Raw genomic sequence first — 13,528 nt, 5'->3', positions numbered from 1 at the left:
ACGTGTAACAAATTTGATTCGTTCAAACAAATCTGAAGGCTATTCTACTGGTCTTGCTCTTCTAGACATAGAAAAAGCATTCGATAGTGTTTGGCATGAAGGTTTGATTGTAAAGTTAAAAAACTTTAATTTTCCAACATACATTGTTAGAATAATTCAAAGTTATCTGTCAAATCGTACACTTCAGGTTAATTATCAGAACTTCAGATCTGAAAGACTTCCTGTAAGAGCTGGTGTTCCCCAAGGCAGCATTTTGGAACCAATTTTATGCAATATTTTCACATCTGAATTACCAGAGTTACCTCAGGGATGTCAAAAATCCTTGTTTGCGGATGACACAGAGAAGAATTAAAAACAATGTGCTGAGAATCGAGAAGTTGGGACAGGGTTATATTTGGTTTCCACAAATCGTGCGACTAAAGCCTCTAATTATTTCCAAAACCCTGTTGATACGAAAGTCCACTAATGATGGCATTAAATCTTCCAATACAGACCAAATGTACACATCTAGCATCTTATACATTAACCTCCATCTCCTCTAAAAACCCTGGGCGGTCATGGAATGCGTCTTGCTAGAACACATCATAATACCTGAGCGCGTGTTCATTCCCTTGATGGATTAATGCATTAAATGTTAATTCGTGATGCCCCCGGCACAGGGAGCCCACAATCAACAGCTCAGCTATGCAGCAAACATGTGTGTGCTCGAATTAGGCTGAAGTCGTCGTATCTTCGACGAATGTAAGTACCCATCGATCGATGAAAGCGCTCTGAGTCAGACGGTGAAGAGCGCTTTCTTCGCCACTTGTAAAAGGTCGCTTGTAAAACCCCGTTGGAGTGCATCTAGAAGCGTCTTCGGGGAAGGTCGGAGGAGGGGCGGTGGCCTCAGCAGCGATTGTAATCTTCGACAAGCGATGGATTAATTGAAGGCATTTGCCGTCGTCAAATGTGAATGAAAAGTGAACCTGGGCGGGGCCTAAGCTGTTCCAGGAATGGCTATTGAGGGGCTTTCGTTGGTTTCATTGCTCTATTTTCATTCCGAAAAGTGCTTTTGACTTACGGCTTTGTGGCTAATGATTATGATTAGGGCTGTTACTTAAGCTTCGAGATTTTAAGATGCAACCGAACGCAATCCGCTGTTTTAATGTCAAACTGTCAGCACACCGCGGTGGAAGCTTTCTCATCTTCAAGCGGCTGAGTTCAGGTGAATACACCAAAACCTCCATTTACGAAATTAAACGTAAATCAAATTCTCACCCTCGGAATTCTGTTTGTACAAAGTCTTGTCAAACTCCCAGTGTTTTCTTCTGGAAGTGCAGAGGACTCTTCGGCTTCCATAAAGCAAGTAACACGTCAACATTTACCTTCCATCCCCAAATCGACCTGCATTCGGACGCAGCCGGCGCCGTTATTGTTTATTGTTATAACGAGAGTAGCAATACTTACACATTGAAGATGCTACTGATCATGAGTAGCTTCTGGTAGTTCCCTGTGTAAGTACAGCTGTTCTAGCAATAACGGAGTAGCAACTGCGGGCGGTTAATCATCAAAACATAATAAATTACACTTTTTGATCCCTTCCTCAATTCCACTTACGTGATATTACGTGAATGGAATTCATATAAATAGAAATGACGTAATTAAAGGTTTCAGTGTACCTGTAGCTACTTTATGTTTTTACTTTGAACTCATTCCACACCGAAGACTGTGTGTTGATTCTGAAAACACCTACCATTTCGATGTTGGCAGATGATTTTCGAAAGGGCACGAAACGTTGAATGTGGTTGGAAACGTGTCGTCACTCATAAAAAAAATATAAACTGACGTGCACTTTATCGTCCAAATGAGTGATGAGGCAATCACGCCATCGATAATGTCAAACGTGTCTACTTGAGGAAATGAAGTGAAACGGAGTGTGCTCGACTTGAAATACCTCACAATGGACCAACTACTAGAGAAGGTAATTAAGAAACTTATGTGCCCGAATAAGTAACTACTTCCAATCGACTAGATATGAGAACACGAACAACTCTTTTTATCGTATGACAAACATCTCGCGGGTGGCTTATCTTAATCATTCCACCAAAAAGAGAGAAACGCCTCACCGAGCCTCAATGTTTTTCGATACTCCCTCAACGGAGGTCGTTTGATGTCGGCATGGGAAGCCGCAAAACGTGTGAACGTCGATTTGGAATAAGTTAGCTCGCTTAAGATTACCACCGCGCATGCGATATATTGTGGATGGCTGTCGTAATTGGGTGGAGTTCATTTCGGAATCGAGCGAGAATTTGATCAATTTGGTTGGGTTTTTGGGTGGTGTACTAATGAGAACTCTATTTGTTTCAGTCGAACATTGAGTTTTGAAATTGTGTGAGTCAACATGGTGTGACCGGAAATTCGAATCAATTAACCGAGCATAGCTAATTGTTACTACACGTTGTAAATATATTGCGATTTTAAAATAGTCTACATGAAACCTAGGGTCTGAACTTTTCATTTGTCGAAGAGATTGCCTGGATGGAACATGTGTCAGAGTTGCTATCATCAGTGACGTATAAAACAACAATTTTGTTTCGTCATTAAAAAACAACATTTTTGAAAGTTTACTTTCCATAAAGCCTTCAACATTTGGTTTGGCCTTAACCGATTCTAGTGAGAAGATAATTTGGCATTTTGATCATTTTCCTATTTTTTTTTTTCAAACTTTCCATGGAGCAATTCTTAATACCATTAGTTCTACTTCCAGTTATGACTGACTGGAAAACATAAAAAACATACATCAAAATAGTTCGATGTTAACCTTTCTTTACAAACGATATTTGATCTTGACAATGCTCTCGAATCTTAAACAATTTGCACTTTAAAGCCCTTTTTTGCCAGCACTCCGGTAATTGCGGTGTTCAAATGAGGCAATTCTTGTAATATCTTGAGTAAAGTTAACCTATGCTGTCCTGAACTAGAAACAGAATGACATTTTCTTCATTTGCATTTTAATATGACTTGATAAAAATTCAGTTGATAATCATACTCAACTATTTTAATTTTATTTTACTAGTAAAATATATTTCCCTACAGTATAAAAAGGAACTTACATGGAAACAGCAGTACAATTATTCAAAAATAAAAGGAAAAATTCTGAAACCTGCAAATTTGATTAATTAAAATGATGCTTATTCCTGAACATGGTAGATTATATTGAAATATTTCATTAATGCGATTCTATTGTGGACTGATATTTCACATCCCTTCGCTTTATTTATCCAACCTCAATTTGCGAACTTGTGGGCAAATTAAGTTTTTCAAAGAACTCTTTTGGAGTTTGGCCATATAATTCTACATGACTAAATGAAGCTGAATTTATCATTTCTAAGTACTCTCGAACAAGGTATCTCAACCGGTGGTCCACGGACCCCTAGGGGGCCGTGTCATGGCGAATTCTTAGGGGATCCATTGTAAATAAGTGTCATTTTACATGACTAGCCGATCAAAATGACTCGACTGAAGTCATTGTCGACAAGAAAATTCGCTCGACACGACTCCGTCAATCGTCCAAATGAGATCCCAAAATGTGATAAACCTCTTACTTCATTTGCTTTGCAAGAGATCACTATTAACCGGTTTCAAATTTTTAGAGATCCAAGTATTTTAAAATTTGACTCTTGATTTTTAATCCAAAAATTATTTATAATCTGTTTCGTCCGTTTGACCCATTGTCATTGTCTTGATTTTTAAGTAGTTTTCGCGCACCAAACACAAGTTCGAGTCGAACTTTTTCCCTACTTTATGGTAAATATCACTTTCTTTAAGCAACTTAACTGAACTCTATGTGATTGAAGATCAATTAGTTACTAAAACAAGCTACATAAGCCAAAATATGCACTTTTAACTGATCGTTTGATTGCTTGAATAGTAATTCCTTGCTCGTCTTGTAGGAAAATACAACAAACTTTTCTGACCTAAAGAACAATATTAGGTTTATGCCATATGACTTAATTGAGTGATTTTCAATGAAAATCTAAAGGCAAAACTCAAATGGTTTTTGGTTTTTCTTTTTCGGGTGAGCAAACTTTTTTTCACTGTTTTCTCTGAAACCTTGAAAATAAACCTTGTATCTTGAAATATTTTATTCTTTACGAATGTATGACAAGTTTTTTGATGATTTCAAAAAAAATATTCCAAACGTCGTTAGTTGACCCATAATGCTTGGTAGATATCTAACTTATTCTTGTAAAAATTCTTGGCAAGAGCTTCGCGGATTCTGGATGCCTAAGCAAATCTTTCAAATCTTATGAATATCTTTCGGGATGATTCTAGAAAAAAAATATTAATTGTACTCCTCCGAGCACCTTTGACAAATCGCTAGCTTCCTAACTAAGTAGATGTTTAGTAAACTCCTGGGAAAATGCTTAAAGCAATTTCCGGATCTAATAATCTTGGCAGTATTCTTACATGTGACGTGATTTTTCGGTGGCATACCAAGAACTTTTGGTTTATTTTGAAGACTTATGAGCCTTAATTACGAGAACATTTATTTTAGGGGTCCGCGAGATGTCTGAAGTAATCCTAAGGGGGTCGCAACTTCAAAGAGGTTAGGAATCACTGCTCTAGAAGATTGTAATGTTTTGAAGAACTGTTTGAATCGTCAAGGCTTCAATTTGGTAACTAATTGAATGCGACAGGTGTTTTAGGTCATCCAAAAACTTCCTGGAATAAATATACTGGTTATAATCAACCTTTTGGTGGTTTTTCAATATGGCTCAAACCCATTACCGTTTATTAAAGTAAACAGCGATGATCTTGATCCTCCAAGAGCTCTATTGAGTGTAGGCTATCTATCAATATGTCTTTTTTACGGATATAAAGCTCATGATAAATATTCCAGCATGCTATTGAATTAAGAAATGTTTATTGAACACAACAATTTGATGATCCTAATAATATGTGTCTACTAGACGTGTACCACTTATCAGGATTTCTTCTAGGAATATCACAGGAAATTCCTTTAGGATTCCTGTTCTATCAGGAAACTTATCAGAAATTCCTCCATGAATGTCATCAGGATTTTCTATAAGGATTCCATCAGGAGCTTTTCAAGGGATTTCATCAGGAGTTCCTTCAATGATTCCATCTGGAGTTCCTCCAATAATATCTTTAGGAATTCCTCCAAGGATTCCATCAGGAGTTCTTGTAGGGATTCTATCAGGAGTATCTTTAGAGCTTCCATCAGTGTTCTTCTGGGGATTTCATTAGAAGTTCCTCCAGGGATTCCATCAATGATTCCTCCAGAGATTCTACTTGGAATTTTTCCAGAGATTCTCGCAGGAGTACTTCCAGAGATTATATAAGGGGTTCCTCGAGAAATTCCATCGGGATTTCTTCTAGGGATATCATAAGAAGTTCCTCTAGGGATTCTATCGGGAGTTCTATCGAAAGTTCCATCAGGAAATCCTTCAGGGATTTCATCAGGAATTTCTATAGGTATTTCATCAGGAGTTTCTCTAGAGATTGCATCAGCTTCTTCAGAGAATTACTCCAGAATTAATATCAGGAGTTCCTCAAGGAAATTCTTCAGGATTTCTTCTAGAGATTGCGCAAGAAGTTTCTCCAGGGATTCCATCAGGAGGAATGGATCATTAAAATAACCAAAACGGCCGCTATAGAAAGCATAGATAGCGCCACCGTAGTCTTGTGTGTTTGACAGAACAGCAATGCTGTCACAATGTTAAATCCCATATACAGTGGCGCCTTTGTTTTGATGCGGTGAGCACTTGCAAAAACTATCTTCAATGATCCATTATATCAGTAATTTCTTCAGAAATTTCAACAGGAGTTCCTAAAGAGATTCCTATCAGAAATTCCTCCAGAAATTTTATTAGGAGAGCCTTCAAAGATTTCATCAGGAGTTTCTCTAGAGATTCCATCAAAGTTTCTTCAGAGATTCCAACTGGAACTCATCCAGGGATTACATCACAAATTCTTCTATGGATTACATCAGAAGTTGTTCTGGGAAATCAGGAATTATTTTAAGGATTTCATTGGGAGTTCCTTCAAGGGTTTCATTAGAAGTTCCTTTAGATATTCTTCCTAGATCCATCGGATATTGCATCTGGAATTTCTCTAGAGATTGTATCAGGGATTCCTCAAGCAATTCCATCAGGATTTCTTCTTGGGATTTTATAAGGAGCTCCACCAGGCATATTGTCAGCCATCTCTGCAGGGATTTCCTATAAGGATCCCATTAGAAGTTCCTTCAAAGATTCCATTAGGGTCCTTCTATGGATGTTATCAGAAGTTCATCCAATGATCAAGAGTTTCGTTAGAGATTCCATCAGAAATTACTCCAGAAGTTCTTCCAAGGATTCCATCAGAATTTTCTCTTGAGATTTTATCAGGAGTCTTTCAATAGATTTCATTAGGAGTTTCTGCAGGAATTCCATCAGAAGTTCTTCCATGGATTCCTTTTGAGGTGAAAATGAATCGAAGCCAAACTTCAAATATTCAAGAGCACCAGCTCTTGACCAATCGACCAATCGATTAAGTTTTTAGCTTGAATGGATGTTCGGTTCTCCAGATTCGTGCTCTTGAAAATTTGAGGTTTGTCTGCGATTCATCTTCACCTCAAAATACTGTTTTATCATTTTTATCACTGCTTGTATTAGAATCACTTCATTACATCACTCTCCATTTGAGCACGGTTCTGTTCTGTGCTTTTCTTACGTTCTTTTCATTTCATTCGCTCTCATTTCTGCATCCATTTTCATTTCATTACGCTCTGAGATTCCATCAGAAGTTCTGTCAGGGATTCTAGTAGGAATTCTTTCAAAGGTTTTTTCAGGGATTCCTCAAGGGTTATTCCGGGCTCCAACAGGATATTTACAACGGATTCCTCCTGGAATTTATTAAGGGATTCTACCAGAACTTTCTTCCAGTGGTTTTTCTTGGGAATAAATCAATGCCTCCCGGAATTCTTCAAGGAATTATTGGCATTTTACAGGATATTTACTGCGGATCTCTCCCGGAATTTATGAATTGATTCTACCAGAATTTTCTTCCAGTGTTTTTTCTAGAGAATTTTTCAAGGGATTCCTTCAGAAATTCTTCAAGGAAGTCCTCGCGGCATTAATCAAGGGATTCCACACAAAATTGTTCAATTAACTAATATCTCCATGGATCCTCAAGAATTATCAGTAATTTCTCCTGGCATTTTACCACCAGAATTACTCAAGAGATTCCGTCCGGAATTTCTCAAGGAGTTTGTCGCGGAATATCTCCGGGCATTCTGGGGGCTTTTCAGAAATTCCTTTAGCAATTTTACCAAAAATTTGGAGGATTTCACTAGTAATTTGGGTATCCACCAGTATATTCTCCAGTGACTCTATGAGAAGTTCCGCTTCGTGTTCAAGAAGGAATTCCTTCAGGGACTCCTCTGAGAATTTGTTCAGTAATTCCCCCTGAATTTCCTTCCAAAATTCCACTAGGATTTCTTCTAAGGGTTCCAACTAAAAATACCCCACATAAATCCTACAGGGATTCCTCTAAGGAGTCCACTAGAGGTGACTCCATGGATTGCATCTGGAATTCACCCAGACAATTCTCCATGCTTTCCAATTTCAGTTGAAATTCTCAAAGGGATTCCACTAGAAAATCTTCAAGAAACTCCACCAATATTTTTCCGGTGATTTTACCGGGAATTGAAAAAAAAACCCTAGAAGTTCTTTGCCAAGGTGATCTCCCAAAACGAATTTCTTATAGGATTTGACCACAATTTCCCATAAAGATTCTACCAGTAATTCCTTCAGAGACTTCACCCGTATTTTCTCTAATTATTTAACCAGTAATTCTTCACGAGAGGAGTTTTTTAAAAAGTTCTTCCAGGGTTAACACTGGGAATATCACCAGAGTTTCGCTAGAATTTCCACCAGATCGGAAAGAGTTTCGCCAGAAATTCTACCAGAAAATACTTGAATGCTTTTGCTAGAATATCCTTTCTTAGAACTCTTCAGAAATTCCTCCAGGGAATCAACCAAAAAAATTCCAAAAGTTCACAAGATTTTTTTTTTCTTAAAAAAACACCAATATTTCCGCGACATAATCGACCAGGAATTCTGCAAAGTACTGAATTAAAAATTTTGCTTTCTCTATTCTAGGTAGTCCGCCCGGATGGCATCTACAACATTTCAAAAGATTATTCCTCCACTGATAGTTACACAGAGGATTGAACAAAACATTTCTTTGAATGTCTGGAAGGGATTTTTGGAAAAGTTCATGGAGCAATTTAATATGAAATCTTTGGAGAAATCACTGAAATTTCCCAATATATCTCTGGAAGAATTTTCAAAGCAATCTCTGAAAGAGTTCCTACAGGATTCTCAAAGGTCCTGGTGGAATCCCGTGTAGGAAGTTTTTCTTTATTTCTGTTGCAGTTTGTCTTGCGAAGGCTTCCTGTTGGAATCTCTGAAGGAACTCCTTGATGAATTCTTGTAGAAATTCTGTGTAGGATCACTGTAAGAGTTCCTGGAGTAAATCTTTGCATGTATTTCTATAGGATTTTTTGAAGAAGTTGCTAGCAAAAATCTTGTGGGGATCACTAAAGCAATCCCTGGAAGAATGTTTGGATTAGTTGCTGAAGGATTTTTGGGGGTATTCCTAGAAAAATCTTTGGAAGATTTGTTATAGGAGAATTTCCTGGTGGAAATTCTTGGTTGAATTTTTGATGGAATTCCTGTATTTATGTTTTGGGAGGAATTCATTGATCTCTTTAAGAATTTCTAATGAAATTCCTGGTAGCATCACAGAAAAAGAATCTTTAGAGAATCTGTTTAAAAATTCCTGGAGGAATTTGCAAATAAATCTTTGGCGGATTTTTTGGTGGAATTCTTGAAGGAATCATTAAATACATTGCTGAAGAAATCCCTTGGAAACTTAACTCTGTGGAAAAAATATTTTAAAGAATCGCTGAAGAAATTTCTTTTAGAATTTCTAAAGCAACTCCTGGTGGAACTTAAGGAGGAGACCTGAAAAAACTCCTGGTGAAATCTTTGGGGGAATTTCTGGTGATGAATTGCTTGAAAAGTATCAGAAAGAATTAATGATGTGATTTCTGAATAATGCATGCTGGAATCCTTGGATCTAACTTCTAGAGGAGTTCCTGAAGGGATCTTTGAAGAAATTGTTAAAGCAATCTCTGGAGACAGCCTTGGAGTAAGCTCTTAAAAAAAAACTGAAAAAATCATCTGAGGATTTTTTGGATCGATCTTCGAAGGAATTGGTGGGGGAAATCCTGAAAAACTAGTAGAGCAACCTTTAAATGGAGCTCTGGAAGAATGCCTGAAGGATTTTCCTCAGAGGAATTTCTGGTTGCATCTGTGGATAAATTTCTAGAGGAATTATTGATGAAACTCCTGGTAGCATCCCAGGAAGAATTTCTGGTGGAATCCCTAGTATAATCCATGGATTCATGGAAAAACTTCAAAGTAGAACAACTAGAGGAAACCACTAAAGATTCTGAATAAAATCTTTGAAGGAATTACCATAGTCAGTCCCATATCGATGACTGATCTTTTCCTATTTCGCTAAGTGTTCCTTGGATCTAACATTGAGAGAACGCTTGGTTTGCTCAACGTAGATCTTGCTGTAGTGAGGACCACTGATTTTGTAAACGCCAGTCTTGTTCAGTGTGTTAAGTGGGTCTTTGGTCTTATGTCTTGAGTTGGTTGTCCCTGCTGAAAAACACCAAATCGATTCCGAAAATCCTTAGATTTAGGCGGAGCTGATTGGTGATGTGTAAGTCGTATGGGATGGAGACTCGCATCATGGGTTCAGTGATAGAGATAAGTGTCGTCAAAGCACTCCGAATGTGCTGTCTTTCATTTTTATCGATGATGGTTTTATTATCCTTTCCTTGTATCCGTTAATCCTTGCCGTCTCGGAAATATATTCCAGTTTTTTAGACATGTTCATATAATATGTGTTTCTTCATATCATATAGGTTTCTTCTCTTAGTCTCTTAGTCTTTTAGCCTTTTATATGATCATTCTAATATAAACTTCGCTCCACGTATCCGACGCTACTTTCGGCTGCATCGTTGATAGCCATGATAGCTTTGGCTATTCTAGAGCAGTCGTCAAGAACGGCCCCACTGAGCTCTTCGTTTAAGCCGCACTAGATTGTATCAAAGCGGGCGTCGATACCGTAGTTTATTGATGACGTATAGTTTTGGGCACAGTTTCAGCATCGGTCAGTTATTTCATACTAGAATGTTTCTTTGATAAACATTATGATATCTGTCATACAATTTTACGATTGCCCAAAGCTCCCATATTGGGAATGCTGTTGTAAGCTGAGAAGCAAGCTCTACTCCTGAGGAGATGTGAGGCCAAGTGTTTATGATTGATGATTGTAGTTAAAAGGTTATCTGTCACTTACACATCATCCCGGAATCTTTCAACCATTGATGAATCCTAACAAAACACTATTAAATCTTTGCCCTTCAGCTGAACCCCGAAAATTCTTTCCCGTCTGTCCGACTTCTCCATTATCTGAAACACTCACACGAACAAACACATCTTATAGAGGCCTCAAACTTACCGAAGTGAAACAATCGCCTGCCAAAATCTCCGGATGTCTGCGTTTTCTTCCCTCAACCACTATGCACTACACACTATCTCTATCAGTAAATACAGAAAGACCACTCGAAAATAAAAATCGTCGTCGTCATTCACCAGACAATCACTCGTTGCTTCGCCTTCCTTCCGCTAGTCGCTGCATCAAAATTCCGCTTCTGCTGTTGCTCTCGTTAATTAAGATTGCGGAAAATTGCACTTTCCAAAAGATTGGTAAACAAAACTTTTCCTCACCTCCGCAAATGCTACACGAGTTATATGTGGATCGGTACATGCATGGAAAACAATTCCGAAAACGTCACTTTTTACAGCCGCCGCCGAACACTGTGGAGGAACCTGCTGATGTATATCTCAAGGCCTGCTCCGTCAACATGGGAAACAGTGGCTGGACTCTCGCAGTGAGACTTTCTGCGCTTTATGTGTGGGAGACTACGTGCTTCGTCCGAGCATGGACACAACTCAAGAGTCGGTTGTTTACACTCGAAAATCGCTTTCGCAGCCTATCGCTATCGCCTTGTGCGAGCGAGAATCCAATCCAGCTCACGTTGTGCAACTATCGTCGAGGGAGAGCTAAACTATTACCGCTCGCACCAACATTCATTTACAACTTCGTACTTCGTTTTTTGTCAATGCGTCTCAGTTGGCCACTGTCAACTTGATTTTGTCGCCTACACTGACCTCCCGCGTATTCACTTCCTGGCCTACTGTTCTGTGCGTCTTTGACAATGCTCCTGGAATGCTCAATCACCGAAACAATATTCCACAAACTGCTCACTTAATCAACATTGAATCCATTCAATCCAGACTGACACACTTGAACCGAAAAAGAGTACAATTTACGATAATTGATGAAGCCCCGGGAGGAAACCTCAATTACCAATTGGATTGCTTGAAATTATTTATCATCCGAAACGACCCCCACTGCCACTGTTCCAAACGCGTTGACTGCGATAAAATTCCTTCAGCTTCTTTCACTGGAATGGACTCTTATCTCCATTCACGCACGTTAACCATTTTGGGCCTACCATTCACAGACTTTCTGCCTTATCAAGGAACAAAAAAAGCGTCATAAACGTCATGAACACACAATCCGCAACACTCTTTCACTGTAAAACCCGACTTTTCGTGATTATTTTTACTCGCATCTCTATCGCGTAATATCGCGTTCACTTAGCAATTTTGCCTACAAAGTGTTCAGGCACCTTCTAAATCTGACGGCCGCTGAAGCCAAGATGCGCTAGTGTCAAAACTGTAAATCTTTTCTCCACTGCGAATCGCTTCCCATCAACAAAAAATATAATGCAATCGAGGAATGCCCCAAAAAATGTCTTCAACTCTTGTGTATTTTTGGTTGCGATGGTGTTTCTTTCTCTCTTTTCCCGATGCGCCGCGTCGCGTTTTGGGAAAGGTTCGAGCGCGGACGAATACAACTTGGTGCCGAATGGTTGCCACACAACCTCACCGACCGGACGATCACGAAAGACTGAAACTTCTGTCCGAAAAGAATTCACCATCAAAATTCGAAGCGTGGCGCAAGCAAACGCTCCGCCGAGCGGTGAGTGAGTGCGTTCCATATTAGTTTTTCATACGATGAATGAAAAAAAATGGCGAGAGAACGGACTTGATTTTGCGTTGCCGGGAGAGCGTTCCGGATAGAAGAGAGCCAGAGATAAAAGCGATTGTAGCATGCGAGAGGGAGCGGGCGTAGCACACATGTTGTTCTGTGGTGACGATGGTAAGCAATGCGAGTGGTGAGTTTGGGTGTCTTGACTGTCATTGAAACACTGTCACTGAGTGGTGAAAAGAGGCGATGAGACGAATTTTCAGTGTAAGCTGGCAATGGCTATGGGCTGAATTATTAGTCACACGAAGGCCGATAACAGGCAGGTAAATGCTAAATTGCAACAAGGCTGATCTTGTTGAGCAATTGCCAACAAAATAATATACACTGGTGCTCGAGATTATAAATCACGCAACGAGTGCAATGCAGATTTAGTATTAGGGCGCGTTACTGCTACTTCTTGAGAGGAACCATGAACGCAAAAGTGAACCTGAATTCGATTCTATTAACTCTTTTTTGCAATTTCTCATCGTAATAGGTTGTTTTTCATCACGTCAATCTGTCATGAAACGGCCTACTTTCCTGCCCTGAAGTATGCAGTGCAAGAATAGTCATTACGCAACTGGATCCAGTGCTGTAATGATTCTTTACTCAACGTTTTCTCATTACGCAATTGTTTTGAGTTGCGTAATGAATCATAACACAACAATTTTTCAGAAATTGTAAAATAGTGGTGAATGCATTCCGATATAATTTCTGATACCCTCAAGTGGTCTTCTACGAAATCTTGTACGTTGTTGCAAAAAATGTTATAAATCGTTGCAGAACTCTATTTTGACGTCTTACTGCAATATACTGGGTGTCAATTGAAAATCTAAAATGTTGCGACCGTCACGATAGTATGTTAGAGTTTGAACTAAAGGAAGGCTGCAACTATGACAATCGACTAAAATTCAAATGCAGAAAATCATTTGGCATAGTTAACGTCATGCGGTCGTGTCTTGTACACAACCCCTTCTGGTTTTTTTACAGCCTTTGTCGTAGTCATCCAAAAAATCTGAGCAGAATCCAGTAGACTGAATCCGATTTCAATTCAACTCAATCACGTGGTGCTCTTCCGCAAAATGCACTTCTTTCGGAAGAATTAGATGCCCAACCAAACACAACGCTTTGTATTGTATGTGCAATTCGGTTCCGGGTCATTTGGCCGAATGCCGTTTGGCCGAAAGCCATTTGGCCGAAAGGGTCATTCGGCCGAATGCCATCTGGCCGAATGCCGTTTGGCCGAAATTGAAAACAATAGTGAACTACAGTTAGCAAGAATTTGTAATGAATTTCAAAGAAT

General features: G+C 39.0%; 1 protein-coding gene across 3 annotated transcripts in view; it reads right to left on the bottom strand.

The window, feature by feature from the left end:
• The window catches only part of LOC5575526 (beta-1,4-glucuronyltransferase 1), a 339,501-nt gene extending 327,354 nt beyond the window's left edge, over positions 1–12,147 (bottom strand). The window contains exons 1-2 of one of the 3 annotated variants that reach the window (XM_021848019.1): positions 11,648–12,147; positions 10,588–11,435 (exon numbers count right to left, since the gene is read on the bottom strand). The gene's annotated coding sequence lies outside the window, so the exon portion shown is untranslated. Of the gene's footprint in view, positions 1–10,587 lie in introns of all 3 variants that reach the window. The other 2 variants (XM_021848020.1, XM_021848017.1) reach the window with 2 other exon arrangements.
• Between the last annotated feature and the right edge of the window lie 1,381 nt (positions 12,148–13,528).

Source organism: Aedes aegypti, chromosome 2 (genome assembly GCF_002204515.2).
Source record: "Aedes aegypti strain LVP_AGWG chromosome 2, AaegL5.0 Primary Assembly, whole genome shotgun sequence".
Classification (NCBI taxonomy): domain Eukaryota; kingdom Metazoa; phylum Arthropoda; class Insecta; order Diptera; family Culicidae; genus Aedes; species Aedes aegypti.
The sequence above is the reverse complement of the archived record's forward strand: the minus strand, read 5'-3'. Positions and strand labels throughout refer to the sequence as shown.